Source organism: Anolis carolinensis, unplaced genomic scaffold, assembly GCF_035594765.1.
Source record: "Anolis carolinensis isolate JA03-04 unplaced genomic scaffold, rAnoCar3.1.pri scaffold_8, whole genome shotgun sequence".
NCBI classification, from domain to species: Eukaryota; Metazoa; Chordata; class Lepidosauria; order Squamata; family Dactyloidae; genus Anolis; species Anolis carolinensis.
In genome coordinates, this window is record NW_026943819.1 from 16457418 (window position 1) to 16483862 (window position 26445).

The 26445-nt window shown below is 42.0% G+C and overlaps 1 protein-coding gene across 2 annotated transcripts in view; it reads right to left on the reverse strand.

The window, feature by feature from the left end:
• The window catches only part of robo3 (roundabout guidance receptor 3), a 232753-nt gene that overhangs the window by 144960 nt on the left and 61348 nt on the right, over positions 1–26445 (reverse strand). The gene's annotated exons all lie outside the window — the stretch shown is intronic.

The following is a 26445-nucleotide window of genomic DNA, read 5'->3' on the forward strand; positions in this document are numbered from 1 at the left end:
AACAGGACACAATATCACCCTTCCCTAGCCTGAAAATGGAATAGACATTCCAATATTCTTATTCCATCTAGCATCTGCCAGTCATAAGTACACTGTGTAATTATTAATAGATAGATAGAGAGATGGATAAGTGGGGAAAAGGTACAATTAAAAAATAGACAAGTATTTATTAATTTACGAAATGTCTACCCTGCCTTTCTCAACCCCCGAAGGGGACTCAAGGCAGCTCCACACATAGGAAGCTATTTGATGCCTCAAAACAATATACAGTAGAGTCTCACTTATCCAACATAAACGGGCCGGCAGAAGCTTGGATAAGCGAATATCTTGGATAATAAGGAGGGGTTAAGGAAAAGCCTATTAAACATCAAATTAGGTTATGATTTTACAAATTAAGCACCAAAACATCATGTTATACAACAAATTTGACAGAAAAAGTAGTTCAATGCACAGTAATGCTATGTTGTAATTACTATATTTACGAATTTAGCACCAAAATATCACAATGCATTGAAAACATTGACTACAAAAATGCGTTGGATAAGTGAGACTCTACTGTACAATACATAGAATCATAGAGTTGGAAGAGACCTCATGGATCGTCCAGTCTCACCCCCTGCCAAGAAGCAGGAAAATCACATTCAAAGCACCTCAGACAGATGGCCATCCAGCCTCTCTTTAAAAGCCTCCAAAGAAGGAGCCTCTGCCACACTTCGGGGCAGAGAGTTCCACTGCCGAACAGCCCTCACCGTGAGGACGTTCTTCTTAATGTTCAGGTGGAATCTCCTTTCCTGTAATTTGAAGCCATTGTTCCGTGTCCTAATCTCCAGGGCAGCAGAAAACAACCTTGTTCCCTCCTCTCTATGACTTCCCCTTACATCAGGGGTCCTCAAACTTTTAAAGCAGAGGGCTGGTCCACAATCCTTGAGGGGCCAAATTATCATTTGGGGAAAAAACCCTGAACAAATTCTTATGCACACTGCATATATCTTATTTGCAGTGCAAAACAACGACAATAACAATGAAAGAACAATACAATATTTAAAAATGAAAATAATTTTAACCAACATAAACCTATCAGGATTTCAATAGGAAGTGTGGGCCTGCTTCTGGCCAATGAGATAGTCAAGTTAATTAGGATTGTTGTTGTTGTGTGTCTTCAAGTCATTTCAGACTTTGGGCGAGCTTAAGTCCAAAATTATTTATTTATTCATTTACTACATTTATTTACTACATTTATATCCCACCCTAATCACCCCGAAGGGAACTCAGAGCAGCTGTATGTACATATAGTATATTATATTATTAGCACAATATTAGCATTATATATTACTATATTGAACTATATCACTACTAGCTGTGCCCGGCCACGCGTTGCTGTGGCATTGTCTGGTGGTGTCTGTATTTTATAGGCAGTTTGGAAGAGGCCTAAGTGAGGCCTAACTTTGCCTGTCCCCTGGGCTGAGTGGGTTGCTAGGAGACCAAGTGGGCGGAGCTTAGCCTTCTAACTGGCAGCAATTGGACAAAAACAATTATTCATCTCCCTCTAAATAGGACTTTATTTTTCTTTTCTTTTTTGTTGTATCAACCTAGAGGCATGGATGAGGGGTTGTGCTGTCAATTTTCGAGGTTGGGGGGTGTTTAGTTTTGTTGTTTTGTGGGTCGCCAGGATTCCATCACTCTTTTATATATATAGATACTGTAATATTATATGTAATATATAACATATAATTAATATTATATGGTATTATTATTAGTATTATATTGTATAAAATGATAATATTATTATCAATATCATATGTATATACAATATCTTGTATTATTAAAACGGATATAAAAATATTATATTATAAATGAGGGCGGGGGCCAGGTAAATGACCTTGGAGGGCCGCATCCGGCCCCCGGGCCTTAGTTTGGGAACCCCTGCCTTACATATTTATACATGGCCATCATGTCTCCTCTCAGCCTTCTCTTCTGCAGGCTAAATGTGCCCAGTTCTTTAAGCCACCCCTCATAGGGCTTGTTCTCCAGACCCTTGATTGTTTTAGTCGCCCTCTCCTGGACACATTCCATCTTGTCAACATCTCCCTTCAATTGCGGTGCCCAATAAAATAAAATAATTAAAAAAATAGAATTATGAAATACGTTAAAACATTTTTTTAAAAAACAATTAAAACAATACTTCCGTTATTAACCATGCTATACACAATCGTCATCCAGGCCATTCCAACAGCCATTGCACATAATTCCATATCTATCTCTTTCAATAGTTCTCCAAAGGCTTGATCGTAAAGCTATGTTTTCATTATGTTACAGAAGGTCAGGAGGGAGGGGACTGATCTAATATTCCTGGGGAGGGAATTCCGCAGCCGAGGGGCCACCACTGAGAAGGCCCTGTCTCTTGTACCCCGTCAGTCACGCCTGAAGGGAAAGATACAAAATGGGTAAAAGGTCCATAAAATGGACTATCCTTCTCTTTATAGCACCCTTTTGGCTTCCACCCACATAATAGAACAAAACTACACACACACTTTATGTGTGTATAACATATATGTGTGTGTTGGGAATCACCCTGGACTACTCAAGTCTAAATGTAGTCAGATAGATGATAGAGTTAGATTGAGGGAATCCTTTCCCCGTTTCCAAAGAATGCCTAGATAGGCTTCACCATTGTTTCCTGCTTCCCGTCCTATTTAGGTCAGCCCACCCTTTGATGTTTCTAGAAATGTGATCTCTCCTAGGGCTTTGACGTAACTTCCCCAATTTGGCCTTTGGAATGTTTATGGCCATAGAGAAGAAGTGACCCACGAGGCTTGGTCACCATTCCAGTTTCCTGCTTTGTTCCAGAGAGGACGCACCTCTGTCCTCTATTAGCCAAGATGTAGCTATTAGAACTTTGTTATTTAATCTGTCTATGTGTATTAGAACAGGATAGATTAGATAGTTAGCTCCAAACCTTTTCTATCCATCAATGGATTTCTTTTTACCTCAATAAATGCTTTTAAACTTTAAAGCTAACTTTGCATCCCTTTGCCTTCCTGATGACACAGAGGCTTTCCAAAACTCACACCGCGTAAGTCTCACCGCTGCTGCAATTTTTACTCTGCTATTTTAATGGGAATTTACCTCATAAAGAGGGTGATTAGAGCTTACCAGCTCGTCCATTCCCAACAATATGTACACACATACACATACACAATATAGATAATGGGGTCTCCTTCTCTGAAGGTTTTTTTTAGCAAAGGCAGGATGGCTTCTGTCATGAGTGCTTTGATGGAGTTGGACTGGATTATCCTTGTGGTATTTGCCAACCCCATGAGTCTACAACCCTGCAGGAAAAGCTGCAAATCCTGTGATCCCTCACCACTAGCTATGGTGGCTATGATGGGTCCCAAGTACATCTGGACAGCCACAAGTTGTCCAAAGAAAATGCAGACCTGGTGAAATACTTCACTTCACTTTATTTCTTAATTAGTCGCTCTCCACCAGAGTGCTCCGAGCGACTTACAATTTAAAATATCATTCCACAATATAAAAACATTCTACATAAAAACATTCAACAGTGACTACTTGGCAAATTAGATCTGATTTACTTAAATGCACAACCAAACAGCCAAGTCTTGAGCGCTTTTCCAAAAGGTCGCAACTCCGACATTGCTCTAACATATGGAGGCAATGAGTTCCACAGAATTGGAGCATAGATCGAAAAGGCTCTATGCCTTGTAGCTTCCAGCTGTACCTCCCTAGGGCCCAGTATGTATAGGAGATTTTCCTGGGAGGATTGAGGTGACCACTGATGAATAAAAGGAATGAGGCGGTCCCTAAGAGATAATGGTCCTTGGCCATTTCAAGCTTTAAATGTCAGGATCAGTATCTTGTAAGAGATCCGATGTTCTATTGGTAGCCAATGCAGTTGTTTCAGAATCGGTGTAATATGGGATCTTATAGATGATCCGGCTAGCAGCCTGGCCGCCGCATTTTGGACCATTCGGATCTTCTGGGTTTTTGTCTTCGGAAGGCTGGCATATAAAGCGTTACAATAATCCAACCTAGTGGTGACTGTTGCATGGATTACCGTTGCCAATGCTTCTGTCGAAAAGTAGGATGCCAATTTCCTTGCCTGGCGAAGATTTAAAAAAGGCCTGCTTACTTATGGCAGTGATCTGGGCCTCCATTGTCAGCGATGAGTCCAACACAACACCAAGGCTTTTAACAGTAGAAGATGGAACCAGAACTTCCCCATCAAATACACACACACACACATATATCTTTTCCAAGCTTGACCCTAATTGACCTTGTGTTCAGAAGCCACTAGAAACATAGGTGCAATGATACATAGGTCACTAGTCCATGCCCTGCCCTGCTAGCTGCTAGCTGGGTGAGCCTGATGGAAGCGGCACAAGCCCTGGAAACAGCTAATGAGCTGCTGAGTGTCATCTGCTAACTTCTGTCACAACTCATTAAGGGCAGGACCAGGGGCCCACCCCCTTCCCCACCTAGGTAATTAAAAAGCCCTGCCAGCTGCCTTCTCCCCTGTCACACTTGACATTTGCATATCAATAAACGGTATAACACGAACACATACACTACTATTTTTAACTGATTATGAATGTGGCAGAATCGCATCATGGAGATGCACATGCACACTTACAGGCTAAACTGTCAGGTTTCATGACTGGAAAAAAAGTGGGGAGACCACATTTACATTGGCTTGTGACTTTCCTGAAAGGAGAGAAAAATTCTCCAGACTAGAATGGGTGTTTGATCTGAAGGTAATATCATGCATTAGTATTCACTGCGGACTCATTCCAAACCGACATCAGAATCCAGGTAACTCGTCCCTCTGGGAGGATGTTCTGCAACCGTCCTCTAAAGGAATAGTGGAAGAAGAGGAACAAGGAGATGCAAAGGATGGCCGGACTTTTGCAAAACCGTCATCCTTTCCTTGTTTGGCTTGGGCTGGCGGCACTAATCCCATAAGTATGCATTGAAAGGATACAAAAAAAGTCTACCTTCCAATTTAGCTGACTTGATTGGGTGTGCTAATAGAAAAGAAGAAAATTAAGGAGGTAATTGGTTCTGCAGTCCCAGAAGCTTTACAATATACATTCTAACAATGCAACTCCATGCATTGCTTCAGAAGAAAGCCCCACTAAATTCACTCCCGAATGCTTCTGTTTGGGCAAAGGCCTTTCACACTGTGCTGTGGAGTATCCTAGTGGAGCTCTGTGCATCTGGGATTTGTAGTTGAGGAAGGCATTAAATCTCATTCACTGAGAATGCTCAATATCCTTTGCTTAACTAGAACCCCAGGATTCCATAGGATGAAGCCATGGCAGTTAAAGTGGAATGATGCTACTATAATTGTCTAGTGTGAAAGAGCTCCAGATTTGTTTCTGTGCACACTTATGCACATGCCCACAAATTGCTTGTTATAGGCAGGATGGGCAACTTTGAGATGTACATTTGTACCCTGAGACCAGACCCAGGAGCAAAAGCTGATCCCGAAGAACTTAAAGCATGTTAGGGTTTACAGGTAATAATTAACACTTTGTACTTGACCCAGAAACTGTTTCTACTTTTATTTTAATGTCTTCATCACTCACTTTAAAGTTCTTAATCACCCACTTTTAAGCAGATGGTGAAAATAGAAGAATGGCCTGCCTCATGGGAGTGTGCTTGCTCCATCAACATTTAACATTTACACAAATGACCAGCCACTGCCAGAAGGGACAGAGAGTTTCATCTATGCAGGTGATCGTGCCATCACCGCTCAAGCAGAGAGCTTTGAAATGGTTGAACAGAGAGCCTAGTCCAGGGAAATCTAAAGCTTTAGGTGCTCTTACTGCCTATTAAAGTGAAAACCAGCTGATTCCTAATCCATCTAAAACACAGACATGTGCTTTTCATCTTAAGAACAGACAAGCATCTAGAGCCCTGAGGATTATCTGAGAAGGAATCCCACTGGAGCATTGCAGCACACCCAAATACCTGGGAGTTACTCTGAACCGTCCTCTGACTTATAAGAAGCACTGCTTGAATATCAAGCAAAAAACAGGTACAAGAAATAATGTCATTCGAAATCTGACTGGCACAATCTGGGGATTTCAACCAGATACAGAGAAGACATCCGCCTTTGTGGTTTGCTACTCTGATTCTGAATACACATGCCCAGTGTGGAATACATCTCAACACATGAAAACAGAGGATGTGGCTCTTCATGAGACATGCCACATTATCACAGGATGTCGATGCCCTATACCACTGGAGAAACATAAAATTATAGAATCATAGAGTTGGAAGAGACCTCATGGGCCATCCAGTTCAACCCCCTGCCAAGAAGCAGAAAAATCACATTCAAAGCAGGCCTGACAGATGGCCATCCAGTCTCTGCTTAAAAACCTCCAAAGAAGGAGTCTCCACCACACTCTGGGGCAGAGAGTCCCACTGCTGAACAGCTCTGACAGTGAGGAAGTTATTGCTAATGTTCAGGCTAAACTTAGAAATTATACTGTTTAGCCGGTATTGCACCACCTGACATCCGTTGGAAAGTAGCACCCAGTAATAAAAGGACCAAGGCATTGACATCTCTGGCCTAACTTCTGTTTGGATATCAGCCAGCATGGCAATGCCTTAAATCAAAAAATAGCTTTCTAAGGCAGGGGTCCCCAAACTTTTTAAACAGGAGGCCGGTTCACGATCCTTCGGACCGTTGGAGGGCCAAACTATAGTTGGCCACTGAGCAATAATAATTAACAACAACAACAACAACAATAATAAAGAGGGTTGGAAGAGACCCTTTGGGCCATTGAGTCCAATCCCCTTCTGCCTTTGTACGCCAAAAGCACAAGCAAAGCACCCCTGACAGATGGCCACCTAGCCTCAATGTTAATAATAATAATAATAATAATAATAATAATAATAATAATAATGAGGGTTGGAAGAGACCCCTTGGGCCATTTAATCCAACTCCTTCTGCCTTTGTGCACCAAAAGCATAGGCAAAGCATCCCTGACAGATGGCCACCCAGCCTCAATGTTTAATAATAATAATAATAATAATAATAATAATAATAATAATAATAATAATAATAATAATTGTAAGAGAAGAAGAGACCCCTTGGGTCATTTAGCCCAACCCCCTTCTGCCCTTGTGCCGTGGGGGGCGGATAAATAGCTTTGATGGGCCGCATCTGGCCCCCGGGCCTTAGTTTGGGGACCCCTGTTCTAAGGTCTACAGAGATAATCGCAGGAACACCTCAGCAAGCAAGAGCCCAAAAGTGGCAGGTTAAAACCCGGACACTCAATCAGTGGCTGATACCAGGTGAGAAACTCCCTTCTGGACACACAGAAGACTGGGTGACTTGGAAGGCACTGAACTGACTGCGCTCTGGCACCACGTGATGCAGAGCCAATCTTAAGAAATGGGGCCACAAATGAATCCACGACATGCGATTGTGGACAAGAGCAAACCACAGACCACTTATTACAATGCAGCCTGAGCCCTGCCACATACACAATGGAGGACTTTCTCACAGCAACACCAGAGGCACTTCAAATGGCTAGTTTCTGGTGAAAGGAAATTTAGTATAATGTCAAGTTTTTAACTTTGTGTTTTTAAATACATTATATGTGGAGCCCCGGTGGCCTAGGGGATAAAAGCCTCATGACTTGAAGGTTGGGATGCTGACCTGAAGGCTGCCAGGTTCGAATCCCACCCAGAGAGAGTGCGGATGAGCTCCCTCTGTCAGCTCCAGCTCCATGCGGGGACATGAGAGAAGCCTCCCACAAGGAGGGTAAAACATAAAAACATCCGGGCGTCCCCTGGGCAACATCCTTGCAGACAGCCAATTCTCTCACTCCAGAAGCAACTCTGGTTGCTTCTGACACGAAAAAAAAATACATTATAACTGTATCCTCATTTCACTTCTGACACAATACATAATTAAGTAAACTTTAAAGTTACTGCTCCCAAACACAAATCCCCCCTCTCTCATTCTCTTTCTCTTTCTTTTTCTTTCAGTTCAGACCCTCCTATGTCCAGTGTCTACATCTCTCTCCCATCTTGCCTTGGTCAATTCAAGCCTGTGCTAAGCTGAGGTCAGCAGCATTGGGGCTGATACCATCTCTCAGGATGAAGGGGGGAGGTTTACCCTCCATTGATTTTCTTTTAACCAATACTATCACTTTTTAAACATGTCACCACATCTCATGTGGCCTTTAACCTCTTAGAAAAAGCCCAGCAGGCTTTGCCCTCTCTCCTGCCAAGTGATGCATCCATCTTTCATGTACCTTTCCGTAACTGTCTCTAATGCAGACTTAGATTGCAGCCTGGTGATAAATACTCAATTTCTTCATTTCTGAAAATAACTGCCCAAATTCTCCCCCTCCATCCCTTTTTCCTTTTCCTTTCTTTCAAATGAAGCACAAGTGTGATAGAAAGGAATAGAAAAGCTGTTGCTGAACAGAGGCAAAGATGAAATCTGTTGTAATGTCGACAGACTTGAACATAAAAATAGACTTGATGGTTGTCAGCTAAAGAAATAAGACAGATTATTCACCCATTCTTCTTATTCTGCCACCGAGTCGCAGGCCATGGGTGCTTCAGGGATCAGTCTGGCTTCTTTTTTCCCCTTTTCTTCTAAAAAGGACTAAAATAGATCAAGATGGAAATTGACTTTTTAAAAATATAGTACAAGGGCTCTCTCTGCAGAAGCTTTTGGCCAAATAATTAAGTATCCAGCAATCGTAGAAACTTTCACAGAATTAATGCTCATTAATGTTAAGCCAAGAAAGTGATACAAATGCAAATCTGTTGCTAAAGTAACATTGGCCACAAGCCTCAAGGTACAAGGAGGAGTAATTTCAGAATTAAACGGAGCTGGCCTGGCTTATTTGAAGCCCCACCTGAATGAAAATAAGGAGCTTGCTTTTGAGAAGTGTCAGGCAGGAGGGAATGGAGGTGATCCCACCTTTCCGTGCAATTGACCTTGGTATTGATGGCAACTGAGCAAGGCTCACCTGAGATATTTCTTAAAAAGAAGGAAGAAAGCAAAAGAGCATTTCCATCCATTCTGGGAGTTACTCTGAACCGTGCTCTGACTTATAAGAAGCACTGTTTGACTATCAAGCAAAAAGTGGGTGCTAGAAATAATATAATATGAAAACTGACTGGCACAACCTGGGAATTACAACCAGACACAGTGAAGACACCTGCCCTTGCATTTTGTTCCTCTGCTGCTGAATATGCATGCCCAGTGTGGAATACATCTCACCACGTTAAAACAGTGGATGTGGCTCTTAATGTACAGTACCGCATCATCATTGAATGTCTACGTTCTACACCACTGGAGAAATTATACTGTTTCGCCAGTATGGTACCATCTAACATCCGTCGGGAAGTAGCAGCCTGTAATGAAAGGACCAAGGCATTGACATCTCCAGCCCATCCACTGTTCAGATATCAGCCAGCACGCCAATGCCTTAAATCAAGAAACAGCTTCCTAAGATCTACAAAGATACTCGCAGGAATACCTCAGCAAGTGACAGTCCAAAAGTGGCAGGCTAAAACCCGGAACCTCAATCAGTGGCTGAGACCGGATGAGAAGCTGTCTCCTGGGCACACAGAAGACTGGGCGACTTGGGAGGCTCTGAACAGACTGTAGTCTGAGACCATAAGATGCAGAGCTAACCGTAAGAAATGGGGCTTCAAAGTGGAGTCCATGGCATGCAAGTGTGGAGAAGAGCAAACCACAGACCACCTATTACAATGCAGCGTGAGCCCTGCCACATGCACTATGGAGGACCTTCTTACAGCGACACCAGAGGCACTCCAAGTGGCCAGGTTCTGATCAAAGAACGTTCAGTATAATGCCAAATTTTTAACTTTCTTTGTGGTTTTTTATACATTATAACTGTAGTCTCAATTAGCTCCTGACATGCTAAATAAATCCATTCTCCCTTCGCATCTGAACTGACTGTGTGTGGATGAGAGGGAACTGCCTTCCAAATGTCAAGAGACTGACTTCATGATGGGCTGCACTGGGGCTGAATGCCGCATTTTTCATTGAATCATAGAGTTGGAAGAGACTCTAAAGGTCATCTAATCCAACCCCATTCTGCCAGGGGTTGTGAACACACAATCAAAGCACCCTTACAGATCATAGAATCATAGAATAGTAGAGTTGGAAGAGACCTCATGGGCCATCCAGTCTCTGCTTAAAAACTTCCAGAGAAGGAGACATCACCACACTCCAAGGCAACATATTCCACTATTGAACAGCATTTACCTTCAATAAGTTATCTGAGAGGTGACAAGAACTGCTAGAACTGGTTTCCTATTATTATTATTATTATTATTATTATTATTATTATTATTATTATTATTATTATTATTATTTTATTATGTCACAGCAAACAAGATAGATATGCTGGATTTCGTATCACAAAATCACAAGTTGAACACTTCCCAAGTGTCTAGGACTGTGTGATGTATTTTCAGATGATGCGTGCAGATCCCAGTAGGGTGGCCTTTTGCAGTTGGCAGATTGTAATTTTGTCAATATCTATTGTTTCCAAATGCTGGCTGAGATCTTTTGGCACGGCACCCAGTGTGCCGATCACCACTGGGACCACCTGCACTGGTTTCTGCCAGAGTCTTTGAAGTTCAATCTTGAGGTCCTGATAGCGGCTGAGTTTTTCCTGTTGTTTTTCATCAATGCGACTGTCACCTGGGATGGCGACATCAATGATCCAAACCTTTTTCTTTTCCACAACTGTGATGTCTGGTGTGTTGTGTTCCAGAACTTTGTCAGTCTGTATTTGGAAGTCCCACAGTATCTTTGCGTGCTCATTTTCCAATACTTTTGCAGGTTTGTGATCCCACCAGTTCTTTGCTGCTGGGAGGTGGTACTTGAGGCATAAGTTCCAATGAATCATTTGGGCCAAATAGTTGTGCCTCTGTTTGTAGTCTGTCTGTGCAATTTTCTTACAGCAGCTAAGGATATGATCAATGGTTTCGTCAGCTTCCTTGCACAGTCTGCATTTTGGGTCATCAGTTAATTTTTCGATCTTGGCCTTGATTGCATTTGTTCTGATGGCTTGCTCCTGGGGTGGTTGTTGTTGTTGTTATTGTTATTGTTGTTATTATTATTATTATTATTATTTTATATATATACCACTTTATCTCTCCTGCAGGAGGCTCTAAAAGGCAAACACATCTGGCTGATTCTTAGGGAGTGTCGGGGTGAGTATTGGGGCTTCAACAGTTACCGCTACATCATGGCCATATGCCGTCACCATAGCTCTTCATATGATAATGACTTTTTCTGACTTCAATATGTGGCAATTTAAGCCATGCTACCATATTGTCTGATATTTCCTAGATGAAACTTAGCACCCACGACCAAGCAACATAAAAGTGCATTCAAGATGGGATGTTTACAGACCCTCCCTTATTCTGCTATGAGTGAACCACCGGGCAACAATTATTGTTTGGCTTCCTTGCCTTCACTTCCTCCCTTCCTTCCCGCTTGCCTGCTGTTCCATGCAATGGGAAACTGCAGGTCATATGCCTGTATGAATCCCGGTCCTGCCCACATAATTCCATACTGGATAACATGTGGCATTAGTCATAAATCAATTTTCTAAAACACTTCTGGAAGGCTTCTCCTCTAGGTGGATTTTCTGTATTTGAAGCCTAGCCTCATCTTTTTATTTCAAATCCTTTCATGCTGCATATTTGGCCCATTTCTAGCTAATTAAAGACACTTGTGAGAACAAGCATCAAGTGATTTCTGAAATCTTCACTTAACTGTTTAGGAAAATTTTGCCCTCATTGCTCACTGCCAATCTGTAGGGTCCAAGGATGAGCCTACATATCATTTGGTTCTTAGTTCCAAGCATCCAATGATCCTGCACCATCTTCCTAATCAAAATATATCACTGCCTTAGCTCATTTTGTTAAAATAGCACATTGCTGGGATACTATTTCTTCCCTGTGTGACCCTGTGTAAATCTTAGCCATCAAATTCTGACATTCTAATTATGGGACTTGAAACAGTTACACTCAGAAGATCATAATCCCATCTCTTAGCTTCATTTCTCATGCTCTGTTTTCTATTCTCCTTCCCTTTCTGTACAGAAATACAAGTCAATTAATATCCCTTTCCCCTTACTCTCGCCACTTGCTGCAGGATGATGTCAGCATTTGGCTTGTTTTGGATGCCTGGAAACCCATACTGGACTTTTCAGCTCAGCTCTTTGTGCGACTTGATTTAAACCTTCTTGTGTAACCTGAGCCTCTGGAAGCCGCACCAATTCACACAGCCACTTTGAGGGAATTCTGCTTCAACCTGGAAAGTTTTTTGTTCATTGTCCCTGGAATCCAACTGTTGTCTGAACATGCCATCAAGGATCACACTCTGGACTTAGCGCAATACCGTAAATGTCTCTTCATCATTTGGTTGAGCTACAACAGGGACTGGATCCAGTGTGGATATTCAGTGCCAAAGTCTTTTTTGAATTCTTTGGAATGGCTTTGTATGTAACCCTATAATTTTTTTCGTAGCAGAAATGACTTGAGAACATACTACATAGTCACTTCTGGTGTGAGAGAATTGGCTATCTATAGACATGTTGCCCAGGGGATGTCCAGATATATTACCATCCTGCTGGGAGGCTTCTTTCATGTTCCCGCAAGCTAGAACTAACAGATGGGAGCTCGCCCCATCTCTCAGATTCGAACCGGCAACCTTCAGGTCAGCAACCCAACCTTTAGGTCAGCAATCCTGCTGGCACAAGGGTTTAACCCATTGCGCCACCATCGCTAATACCCTATAATTAATTGAACACGATACCTTTGCCTGTAGTGATAAATGTTTGGTGGAGAAAAATAGCACAATATATAGAATCTTGGAAATAGAAAAGGCCTAACACTTCTCTATGATTCTAGATCAAAGGCTGATTTTTTTTTAGCATTTGACCACATCTAGACTGCCCAAATGATCTATTTGGTACCAAACAAACAGTACATTATCTCCCTTAAAAGGATCCAGGAGAGAGAGCAAGTTTAGTTTAGTGGTTTACATGTTGGACCAGGATTCTGAGAAACCAAGGCTGAAATTCCCATTTGGCTATGGAAACCCACTGGATTACTTGGAGCTAGTTGTAATCTCTCAGCCTCTGAGAAAGGCAATGGCAAATCTCCTCTGAACCAAGTTTATTAAGAAAATCCCATAACAGAGTCTTTTTAGGATCACCTTAAACTGGAAACCATCTGGAGGAATACAACAACCCACAACACCCGTATCTTTAAAATAAGTTGCATTGTCTGTTTGCATTGTTTAACATTTAAAATATATATTTTCCAAAACCAGAAATGTAAGTCTGGTCATTTACACTGAGGAGGCATTTCTGACAATGTGTGTAGCCTCCCAGGTGGTCCCAGTAGCAAACAACGGTTCCCTGGTTATACCAATTTTAATAATATGCTGGTATTACTGTCCTACTGCAGATAAGGGGGTAATTTGCCGCTCCAACCCAACCCGTGACTCAATGTAGGATATATAGTTCAAGATGAAGCTGAAACATCCCTGACAGATGTTTGCCCAGCCTTTGCTTAAAAACCTCCAACCAGTGAGAGCCGGCCACCTCCTGAAGCAGTCTGTTCCACTGTCAAATAGCCATTAGAACTGAGAAATTTCTCCAGACATAGATGGAAGTAATCATAACTTGGTGGAAAATCCCCTGCTATATGTGCAGGAGCCTGGCTTTAATGTCCAGTGAATCTACTTAAAAGGTTAGGCGATGGTGGAAAAGAAATTCTAGAGATTGCTTCTGCAGCTAGAATCGACAAAACACTGGACCACAGCTTCTATAATCCCTTAATATCAGCCTTTTGAGATATAGTATTTTTGGAGACAGTAGAGCAGGAAATCAAAGTAGTTTTCTAGTGAAGGAAAAAGGATAGAGGACTGCACAGGGACAGATAGATATAAAAAAACAAATTACTGCTTGTGTAGTTGTGCAGACAGGAGGAGTTTGGCTTCTGGGACAATGTCTTCACTGTGTCTAAGGACAACTGGCTATAGATGGGAAGAATAATATAGCCAATCTGGTGAAAATGGCTTTAAATCAGTGGTTCCCAACTTTTGGGCCTCCAAGTGTTTTGGACTTCAGCTCCCACGGTTCCTAACAGTTGGCAAGCTGGCTGGGATTTCTGGGAGTTGAAGTCCGACCTGGAGGCCCAAAGGTTGGGAATCACTGCTTTCAATGAAGATGGAGGTGGAGGTGGTGGTGGTGGTTGGGGGGGGGGGGTGTTGAAGATAATAGCTCAGACATAGTCCGAAGGCAATCTCTCAACACAAGGATGTGAATTCTAGAGAAAACAACTGGGGGAGAGGATGGGATCCACAGGAAAACTGCCAGTAAATTGATATGTGAGACTCATCCACCACATACAGTAGGAGCCTCCAGTGGCCTAGGGGATAAAACTAGGGGATAAAACATCTTGGAAAAAACTGACTTTGCAGAAAGTGAAATGCTTTATAGATACCCATCCCTTGCTGAAACTCTTAGCTGAATCCCAAACATTGGGGGGACTGTAGGAAAAACACACCAAGGGCATGGCTGAGTAGCAGGAGGTTAACTGACCTCCTGGGAGGGGTAATTGATTACCTCCAGTGTTACTCCTCTCTGGACTAGCTGCTAGGAAGGAATGCTGGGACATACAGTCTTTGGAAATATAAATAACTCTCGTCCTATTTCCCCAGAAAAGAGTCATGTTATGTGTAAAATATAGGCCTGAGAGTAACCACACAAGTTAGTGTCTCACAGCCCTGGCTCCACAGCTCCCACTCATGTCAAGCACCCATTGGATGCCCTCCACTGCAGCTGGCCCTTCAGGCTTCAAGATGACAAGCCTAATGTTCCCAGGAGGAGGGGGGAGTTAATACATCTCTAATTACAGGAGAGGCATCCAGAGATCTTTCCAGATTCTTCCTTAATTGAGCCATTTTAAAGGGAAACTGTCAAACGTGACACACTTTTCCTTTGATTGCAATCGTCTCCTGAAAGCCTGGAGATGTAATTCCCACTGTTTTCATCCCCTTCTATTTGACAGGCAATGATACCGCCCCGCCCCCCCCCCCCAACATTCACACTCACACTCCTTGCGAAGGCTGAGCCAACATTTCTCAGCCTCCTCTGTTCTTCCTTTGTGAGGGCACCAGCACTGTACAACAATGCCAGGAAACAGCTATTGCGAAACGTAGGTCCAGAATCCCAGTTATTGAGCAGCAGAGAGCTAAAACTGATAAACCACTACCACCCTGCTATCTAAAGGCACATTTTGGCATGGATTTCTAGAAGGAGTTTGAATGTGTGACCACAACGATTGACATGGCTCCATTGCCTTGATCTATAAACAGTGAAATACAACATCGCCTGAGCTGTGCGAGTGCAGCATTCTTCCGAATGAAACAGAGTGTTTGAGGATCGGGACATCTGTAGGGATACCAAGGTGCTTGTAAATAAAGCTATTGTCCTCCCAACCCTGTTATATGCTTGTGAAACGTGGACTGTCCACACTCTGTTGTGGTAATCTCTGAGCGGTTAGACTCAATTTAACCCTCTCTGGGGGAGATTCCACCAAAATGAGCAGAGTAGCAAAAGCAAAAGCTTTCAAATGCAACAGTTACTTACACGGGGTGAGCAAAGAGAAGCCTTTCAGCTTAGGATGGCAATCGATTGCAGAGTCTCAATAAAAGTTCAAAAAGTATTTATTCAGGTAAAAAGAATTCAATTGTAGATAGAAAGGCTTGGGAGCTGTCTAGTCTACTCTAGACTGGTTTCTAAGGAAAAATAACAAACATCTAAATAGTTACATCTTGCCAGGAGAGATGGCAGGATGCTTCTTGTTAGCTAGAAGAACAAAGGGAGAAGAAAGAACCAAAATGGTTCCAACCTCATGATCCAGTTTATTGGGGCCATAAAAGACATTCTGACCAATGGGAAGTTAGTGTCCCTGGAGAGTCACATTTCTGCTAACTTCAAAGTAAGGGATGTGACATGAACAGGGTAGAGTGAAACACAGTAAAGCCTGTCTAGGCATGCTTTGGAAACAGGAAAAGGATTCCCTCAATCTAACTCTATCATCTATCTAACTACATCTAGACTTGAGTAGTCCAGGATGATTCCCAACAGAAGGTGCATCAAGCCAACTCTGACCAGGAATGCCTTCCACCTGGAAACCGGTGTCCTCACTGCGGAAAAATATGTGGGTTGAGAACAGGGCTCTACAGTCACCTATGTATCCACCGCAGAGAAACTATATTTGGAAGGCCATCATACTCAGACAATGAGAGATCGCCTAAGTAAGAAAGTAAGCCTTAGATCAGGGCTTTGTAAACTTTTCCACTTGTGACCCCTTTCAGTCTGAAAACTATTTTTGTGGCCACAGGTATATAGGCACATAAAATAGGTATAAAAATCAAACATTTACTGATAACACAAGATGATTTCCCTTTTTACGAAGTACAGCTGAAGCATCTTCTGCACAAGTTATAAACACTTGTGAAGGATGTTTTTATTAATTAAATATATATTATAATTATATATATTATATTATAACCGCTGCCACCAATGTAATAATGTTTAATTAAATGCTGCCACAAATTGTAAAGTCTTTATAATGCTGTCACCAAACGTAAAGGGAATTATTAATGCTTGACACCACTATGGGAAGATGCAGTCACCAACTACTCAGAGAGACCTTTTGTTTTTCTTTCTTTTCTTATTTACTCTTGATGGTAATATATGTGACAGAGGCTGAGGTGTTTGAAAGAACAATAACAAGTTTATTCGGGCACAAAGCTTAGTGGTTACAATAATTCTTCTTCTTAGAGGCACTTTAGTTAACAGTTGCAAAGCTAGAATGAGGTGATTCAAACTTCCTAAAATGTCACTTCTTTCTCTACTGCTTTTAAACTGCAGTCACCCTGTGAATTACAATCACAGATTATCTGTTCCTTATCAGGACACAGACTATCTAAAATAAGTCACCAAACTTATTTTAAACTGACTCAAAATAAGCAATTGAGCCTCCCTGATCCCTTCAACTGAGGATCAGTCTTCCCTGTACCTCATCAGGGCACAGACTAACTGTTTTGTTTTGTTTTAAAAAAACAAAACCTGCACTTCTCCAACAAAACGGCAGTTGGCCCTGCCCACTTCTTCATGGCAACCAACTTCTGAGTGCAGAGATGCAATAACTGAAATATTGACCCTTTTAAAACACAATACACAATTAAACATAACATCTGTAAACCAATGTAAATATGTTCCATGTAAATATGTCAAACAGTCACCCAGTGATGTCCAAAACATTTTTTGGGCCCAAACATTGAGCTAAAAGAGGCCCGTTTGGGGTCAGAACCAACAGTTTGAGAAGCAGTACCTTACAAGTGTAAAATGGATTAGTTGGAATTCCCTCCCCAGCTTCTCAGGATAACAAAAGGTCATGATAGGTAATGCTGAGATATATATGAAGATAGGTGACAGCCTTGATGATGAAGGAGAGAACAAGTGTGATCCATCTTGGATGCTGACATGCTGCCCTGGAGACGGAGGCTCTGTGTCAGCGGTTAAGGACTGAAGTATGTAAAAAGTGTCCCCTGAGATTACAGAGGGGTTTTCCCCCCTCTCCATTTCCGTGCCTTGCTAAAAATGCAAAGCCATCCTTCTCCTGAATTGACTCAAGGGGTGGGGTGGCGTTTGCCCGACTGGCTTCCATGGCTGTCTTCCAGCAAAGACCCTGCCAAAGAAAATGGGAAGTGGCAAATTGCAGTGCCTATCTCCACAGGAAGAAATGTTGTTTCCTCCTTTGGCAGTGCCAACTAGAGAGTGTGCCAAGCACCTTCCTTGGGTAGATTGTATACCTAGCGTGCAATAAAATTGTACTCACAAAGAAGCAAGTTGGAGGCATTGTTTCTCAAGTGGTCACCATTCAAATCATGGATCCTGCAAGCTGAAATGACTATCGTTGTGCCCGCAAGCAATACAACTCTTTTCGGAACACACACATGAAGACAGCCCCATGTATCATGGTTAAGAAAATGGTCTCTAACACTTACGTGGTAAAAAGGCTCCAATTTACCATGTTCAAAGTTTCAATCAGTTCAGAATATGAAAGCTCTTTCTTTTCTCAAGGCTGTTCTCTAATGAGCAATGTTAAAGGAGAAAAAACCCCACTAAAATACAGTTTCTTTCTGCAGCGAGTGGATATAAGAAACACAAACAATGCAAACTTAAGGGGGGAAAGGAAGGAGCCTGAGGCTTTTAGGAATGGTGGGAGCTGAAGCCCAAAACACCTGGAGGGCCGAAATTTGCCCATGCCTGGTCTAGCTAGAGTTCAGTGCTTTGATTTCAGGGGGATGAATCTGAACTGTGTTAGCTACAAAACAAAATAAAACTGTAGCTGACAGCTGTTGAAGCCTGCCTAGATTGCCTCTATTTTTTTTTAAGCAGAGCATCAGAAATTGGAAATGACTCACTCACCAGGTTTGCTTGCTAAAGATCCAGATTTTCTTCACTTAAATAAAGACATCTCATGTTATCTCCTTTAGGAATAATTTCTTCACCAAGCCCGGTTCAGCTGTCAGTGTTGTCTCAGCACCCAGCAGTGACTTTAGAAAAGATCGCCCCACTATTCCTGGTGGGAGAGATTGGCTGGTGCTTTGTCTTGAAGGTGTACCTTTGAAACGCTTTCAAACTTGTTGATTTGTTTTGCTCATATCTGCCTGGATCTCTGTTGATCTTTTCACTTGTTTCTCAGCTACTCTGCTTGTCTTTTCTGACTATATTTAATTCTCCTTCCTCACGACACCCTTATGAGGTAGATCAGGCTAAGAGACTGCTGGCCTCAGCTCAAACCAAGAAGCGGAACCATGTTTTTTAACTAGATTCAGGACTTTAGACGCATAAAAATTCAAACCCAAACCCATAATAGGTTTTCCATATCACTGGCATGAAAGTTGCCAACTACTACCGCTTGCAAAGAGAGCTTTTTAGGATTGGCACTGCACATTATCTTTGAAACACGTTCCCCCAAAACAATTTCACACATAATAACATTATGATCACTTTCCTTTTTTTGTAACTAGATTGACAAAAGCAGCAACAGCAGTAAAAGAACTACCAGCATTCTAGCAACAAAGAATAAAAACAAAGAGTCCCATGGCATCTTAAAGATGACAAGCATATTGTAGTACAAGCTGTTGTGGTCTTCAATTCATTCGAATGCTACATTGTCAAGTTAGAGCAGTGATTCCCAACCTGTGGTCCCCAAGAACTAAAATATGGTCCGTGGCCTCACCGCTACTATACCGTTGCAATGAGAGCGACTGGTTTCATGAAACTCTCTTATAGTGCCGAGGTAACAGGGATGTCAGGAGAGGAGAGGCTGGCTGCCTATGAAAGGCGCAAGGACAAGCCTCCTGACTGCTGCTTCTCCTCCTCCTCCCTTTCTCTGAATGGAGCTGTTCCATGTGCTGCCTGGAAGTGTGGGCGCCTCGGTGTCTTTATTTTTAGGCCTGTTCCTGGGGTTATTTGGGGTGCTGATCCAGAAAATTGCATTGGATAAACCACATCAGTTCTAGATGATTAAATATGGCTTCCTGTGGGGCGAGTAGATGGCTACTACTGGATGGTATATGTTCTGTATCAGAAATTAGAGCTCATGTGGTCTGTCCAATGCAGCTTTCTGAATCAGCATCCCAAATAACCAAACCAAACCAAATCTAAAGTTGACCAAAAACTGATTTGTAACCCTTTTGGTACTAATGTTGGAGAGTGGTCCCTGGTCAATGTGGTCCCTGGTCAAAAAAAGGTTGGGAACCACTGGGCTAGAGGCTGGGATCAGAACCAGGGTCTCTCATTTTTCTTCAGATACTAATTGATTTGATTTGTACCAGTTTGTGTTAGTTTCAGGAACAGCTAGTGTTAATAATGCAGTTGTCACCACCCGTATTTTCTGCACTAAACCTGCCTTTGATCTCATGCCCAACCATCTCTATTGCATGCATTGCTTAAATTCTGGATAAAGCTACAAGTATCAGAGGAAGTGGGAGCTAGTGTGGTGTAATGGTCTGAGCATTGTACTAGGATTTTGAGGGTCATCATAAGTGAGAAATGACTTGAAGACAAACATCAGCAAATCAGATGAAATGAGTTCTAATTCTGTGAAAGCTCATAGTACAATAAATGAGTCAATGTGTTGTGGCACTGTGCTGGTTCTGTTGCAATAGAATAACAGGGTTAATGCTTTGGAAATTATCCCACAGAAGAGTGTCCTTTAGTTCATCTTTCTTGATCTTTCAAATTCAGAAAAATGCATGGGTCTTTCAAATTCAGATTTTTTTTCCAACATATCTGAGATGTAGCCAACTGGCCTCTGAGCCACATTCCTTGTTAAAACATTTGGTTTCCTTATTTCCTTTTAAAATTTGTCTCCAGGATATCGTATAGGCTCAGCACATAGCATCTGTATATCCTCTGCAGAGATGATTGTGAAAGGAGATAGCAAAGGAGAATAACCTCAATTTCCAGGCAGAATCCCTAAGGCAAAATGAACTGGCCGTCTACAATCAATTGATCCCTATACACCAGGTTTTTCAGTGCCATGGAGAATCATTAACTGCATTTTCCGCCCAATCCAAAAAAAGGGAAGGAAAGAGTCAAAGAACTGAGGTTTGGCTAAGAGAAAGTAGAGGAGAGAGTGCCCTCTGCACACGGACCAAAGAACTGCAAACATCAAATGATCATTTATTCCACAAGATGGGAAATGTTTCAGCAAAGACCGGAATGAGGGACCACAGAAAGAATGAGGTTCTGAAATACAAGATGCTTTAAAATGCCACACACAAGGATTAGAGTCAGTGTGCGGTAGAGGTTAGAGCTGTGATTTCTAAAGTTAGGTCTCCAGATGTTATTGGACTTTGGCTTCCAGAAGTCCCACTCATTTTAATGGGGGCAAGAGATTCAGTCCAATACCCCTGAGGAAACCAAGTTAGCAATCAATGGGTTTCAGTGTTGGACTGGACCCAAAACAAACAAGTTCTGCTACAAAGCTCACTGGTTGACCTTAAGTGAATCTCCCTTCTCTCTCTCAGGTGGGTTACTTCAAAGTCTGGTTAGAGTATAGTAAAGTATAGTAGTAAAGTATAGTAAAGGTAAAGGTATAGTATAGTATAGTATAGTAAAGGTAAAGTATAGTAAAGGTAAAGTATAGTAAGAGTAAGGTAGAGTATAGTAAAGGTAAAGGTTTTCCCCTGACATTAAGTTTAGTCATGTCTGACTCTTTGGGTTGGTGCTCATCTCAATTTCTAAGCCGAAAAGCCGGTGTTGTCCATAGACAACTCCAAAGTGATGTGGCCGGCATGACTGCATGGAGCACCATTACCTTCCTGTTGGAGTGGTATCTATTGATCTACTCACATTTACATGTTTTCGAACTGCTAGGTTGGCAGAAGCTGGAGCTGACAGCGGGAGCTTACTCCGCTCCCTGGATTCGAACTGCCAATCTTTCAGTCAGCTAGTTCAGCAGTGTGCCACCAAGGGCTCCTTGGTTGGTATAATATCCAATAATCACAGAGGTGGAAGGAACCCAACATTTCAGATGCAAGAAAGTCTGGATAGATGGGAATCCAACCTCTATCTGAAAATCTCTTCTTCCATCCTATTTTTTGTCAGAGTAATTTACGCAGCACAGCAGCAGTTGGATGGAGTCAGTGGAACACTGAACGAAAAGACATCAGAGCCGATGGTAAAGCTATATACAAGTTTTACTGAAAGCAGTAATCAAGACAAAACAGACAATGGACACAGGACTTGACTCTCAGCAGACAGCACTCGACTCAACTCAGAACAGAACAAATCAGAACTGATGCAATCAGAAATGCACACACACTTGTGTCTGGACACTCCCTGGTTCCAGCCACACATCAAGGACATCACAGCTTCTTAGTAATTAACTCTTTCCAGACTATGTTACACTCTGGATGATGCAATCAGTATGCAATACAGGCAGGACCCAAATTTCATTTAACCACTATCAATACACAAATCCCGCATTAACATTTTTCCCCAGTTGATTTGAGCTTTTTCTATGTTTATTTGGCTTGCAACTTGAAGGCAAAATATGTGGCCTATTGAGAAAAAAACCATTAAATATTGAGTTGGAGTCCAACTGCCAATTAGTTCACTTTTGTCTTACCTGAAATTGGTAAAAATAAATATCTGAAGGCTTCCAATAATCTTAGACATGTTATCGCAGACATTTGCTCTGCTGAGCTCAATTCCCATGAAAGTGTGCCTATACAGGATTTCAAGCTACATCTCTCGCTTGTCTGGAGAAGTAAGCCTGGTTTTGCTCTACAGCCAGCTTTATCTCAGCGCAAGTTAATTAACTGCAGTAGCAAGGTCAGAAGAAGCAGATGTCAGCAGTGCTGAGTCTCAAGCTGTTTCACTACATCACCTGGCAACCTTTAAATACATGCTAAATCAAAGCTATGACACAACAGCAGCCTAATCTTTAAATCAAGGCCGAACAAGAGTCCACCAGGTTGCTTGCAGGTTACTAGTACAGACAAAGGCAGCATACACCTATTCCTGGTCTTGTACTCATACCCCATCGCTTTCAGATGCTAAACAGTTAAAACGGAAAGGCGGGATAGATGTCCGTGCTTCAGGAATCCCTCTTTACCAGGGATAGTCTCTATTATCACAAAATTATTGCTAGGGTTATCATGTGAAATAAGGGATGAGGCGGTTGTTGCTGTGTGCCTTTTAGTCATTTCTAGTTCATGGCGACCCTAAGGAGAATCTATTACAGTGTTTTCTTATTCAGAGGGGGTTTGCCTTATTCTGAGGCTGAGATAGTGTGACTTGATTAAGATCACCCAGTGGTTTCCATGCAAACACTGGTCTCCAGGGTCATAGTCCAGCAATCAAAACACAACACCATGATGACTCTCTAAGGCAGAACTTTCCAAACTGCATTACGACACATTCTGGCTACAGTGTGTAGCTGTGTTGTGTGAATATAACGGGAAACCTCTAAGTCTGTCTGAAATAAGTACTTCATCATAATTTTTCAAACGATAAATGATATGTTTTGTCCTCAAACATGTCATTATTACAGTTTATGTATATGCCCATCTCTCTTCTAGGGGTTGGTTTAACTTCTGGTTTGTTAGTAAAATTGAATTATTGTGTTGCAAAATGATGAATGTCTACAAAGCATGCCATCAACACAATATGTTTAAAAAGTGCTGCTCCATAGGGATAGGGCTATGGACTTTTAACCAAAGGGGTTTTGGGCAGGTTAAACCACTGAGCTGCAGAACTTGCTGAACGAAAGGTTGACAGTTTGAATCCAGGGAGCAGGGTGAGCTCCCGCTGTTCACCCCAGCTTCTGCCAACCTAGCAGTTTGAAAACGTGCAAATGTGAGAAGATCAATAGGTACCACTCTGGTGGAAAGGTAATGGCACTCCAATGGGCCGGGCTGTGGTGCAGGCTGTTGAGCAGCTGCAATAAATCACTCTGACCATGAGGTCATGAGTTCGAGGCCAGCCTGTGGCAGGGTGAGCACCCATCAATTAAAAATAAAAAATAGCCCCTGCTCATTGTTGACCTAGCAACCCGAAAGATAGTTGCATCTATCAAGTAGGAAATAAGGTACCACTTATAAAAAAAAAGTGGGGAGGCAAGTTTAACTAATTTACGACCTGGAATGAGGAAGTGCCGTCAGAGTGGATGATGAAGCAGCTGCTCCCCCCTGTGGCCAGAATCAAATATCCTCTCAGGAGGTTAAATTGCCTCTGCGTCTGTCTGTCTCGGTCTCCGTTTGATGTGTTTATGGGCATTGAATGTTTGCCCTGCGTGTGTATAATGTGATCCGTCCTGAGTCCCCTTCGGGGTGAGAAAGGTGGAATATAAATACTGTAAATAAATAAATAAACTCCATGCAGTCATTCCGGCCACATGACTTTGGAGGCGTCTATGGACAACGCCAGCTCTTCAGCTTAGAACTTGAGATTTCTAACAGTCAGACACAGCTAGACTTAATGTCAGGGGAAACCTTTACCTTTAGCTATACAACCATTAAAGGTACTGGATCTCTATCCTTTCTTTCAGTTTCCAATCATAGCATTTTGGAAGTGGAATCTGTTTTGGAGCTAGGTGAAAAGAATACCTTTCATAATTGTGTAAAAGAGGGAATTTGAACAGGCAAAGTTTGTGTGACAACCAAAACTTACTGAAATTCCCTCTCCTGCACAGCTACTAAAAATATATGAGCCCTGTCCCTCATTTCATCTGGCAAACACTGAGTTAAGTCTCCTGCTCAGTGAGAGATGTACTATGCAAAATTGTACTTTAGTATCCGTGTCAGACAGTCATCCAGCCTTCACCCAAATACTCCTGAGTCAGTCTGCTCCACTGTAGAACAACTCTTGCCATCGGGAAGTGTCCCTTAATGTTTATATCCAAAATCTGCTTTATTCTAATTTTGTTCCAGTCTTGTCCACTTGGATCAATAGAGGACAAATTAGCCCCTCTAAATAAACATGACAGCTTCATAGATAAATGTGTCCTTCTCTATATGATGTGGTCTCCGCTCTTTCTAGTAGAGCTTGTTTCCAAGAAACCCCATCATTTTGGTTGTCCTCTTCTGGATAAACTCCCATTTGCCAATGTCCTTCATAAAATGTGATACCAAGAACTGGAGAGAATATACCAAAATGTGATTCCACTATCTGAACTTTATTTCTTTAAAGCTGAATGTTAACTGAAACTCTCTCAGCCTGAGGGCTGTTTCCCCCCTAGAAATATTATCAGAGGTGAAGCAAATAGCAAAGGAGTTAGACAAAAATTACCAATGTATTTTAGCTCAAAGCACAGTGAGTGACTTTTAAGGAGAGCAGATCCATCTTTTAGAACACAGCAAAGCACAAAGACTTTATAAAAGCCAAGCAAGTGTCAAATGGTTGTGCTGTGGGGAAGAAAGCGTGCCCCTCTGAGATCCAAAGAGAACTAAACTGGGAGCACAGGAGGGCTGTATCTTGCATCACTATTCCTAACACTCAAAGAAATATATAGCAAGCAACACTTGCTGAAATTCTCCTTTCTTTGTACGCATGTATTTGCCTTCAAGTTACCCACTGACATATGACCCATGAGTTTCATAGAGTTTTTCTTAGGCAAGGAATAGCCTACCTCTGAAACATAGCCTACAGCCCCTAGTATTCACTGGCAATTTCCCATCCAGGGCTGATTCTGATGAGCTTCGAAGATCAGATAGGATCTGATACCTCTAGAATATATACCAGGAACCGCAGTGGAGCAATGGGTTAAACCAGTGTTTCTCAACCTATGGGTCCTCAGATGTTTTGGCTTACAACTCCCAGAAATCCCAGCCAGTTTACCAGCTGTTAGGATTTCTGAGAATTGGAGGCCAAAACATCTGGGGATCTACAAGTTGAGAACCACTGGGTCAAACTCTTGTGCTGGCTGAACTGCTGACCTGAAGGTTGGGCTGCTGACCTAAAGGTTGCTGGTTTGAATCCAGGAGATGGTGTGAGCTCCCGTCTGCCAGCTCTAGCTTGTAGGGACATGAGAGAAGCCTCCTAGCAGATGGCCAATTCTTTCACACTAGAAGTGACTTGCAGTATATTTATTTATTTATGACATTTATATCCCACACTTCTCTCCCTGAAGGGGACTCAGAGTGGCTTACAAATTATATGTACATACAATATATTATATTATTAGCATTATTTGGGCATGCTCTTCAACAAGGTCTTGCTAGATAGCTTAATACAGGCCGTGGCATATTGGTTGCTGCTGCTGTTTTATGTATAAGGTTCTGCTGATTTATTTATGCCAATTGAAACAACTTGTTTTTATCCACAGCTATGACTGCATTTTATTAATTTTAACGTTTTACATTGTAATTATGTATGTGTGTGGTTGTCATTCTGTGGTTTTTATCATTTCAGATTTATGTACTATCTATATGCGGCACTTGGCTGTATTTTGTTGGCCGCACTTAGTCCCTTCGGGGAGAAGGTGGTGGGGTAGAAATAATAATAATAATAATAATAATAATAATAATAATAATAATAATAATAATTACTACTACTACTACTATTGTTTTTGCAATGGTTGTTAACCAGCAAGCAACAAGATAGTTATCGGGAGAGAAATCCTTTTTTTAAAGCTTGCCAGAACCAGGTTGTTCACCTAAAGGGAGGAGGCCATTCTCGAGGCTGCAGGCCTAATTTCCCCTTAGCATTCCAGCCAGCTCAAAGCACAGTCTGGATTGAGAAAGCACAGCTTGGATTTCACAGCTGGATAAAGGTCTGTTTTGCCAGCCCAGAGAGATTTGCA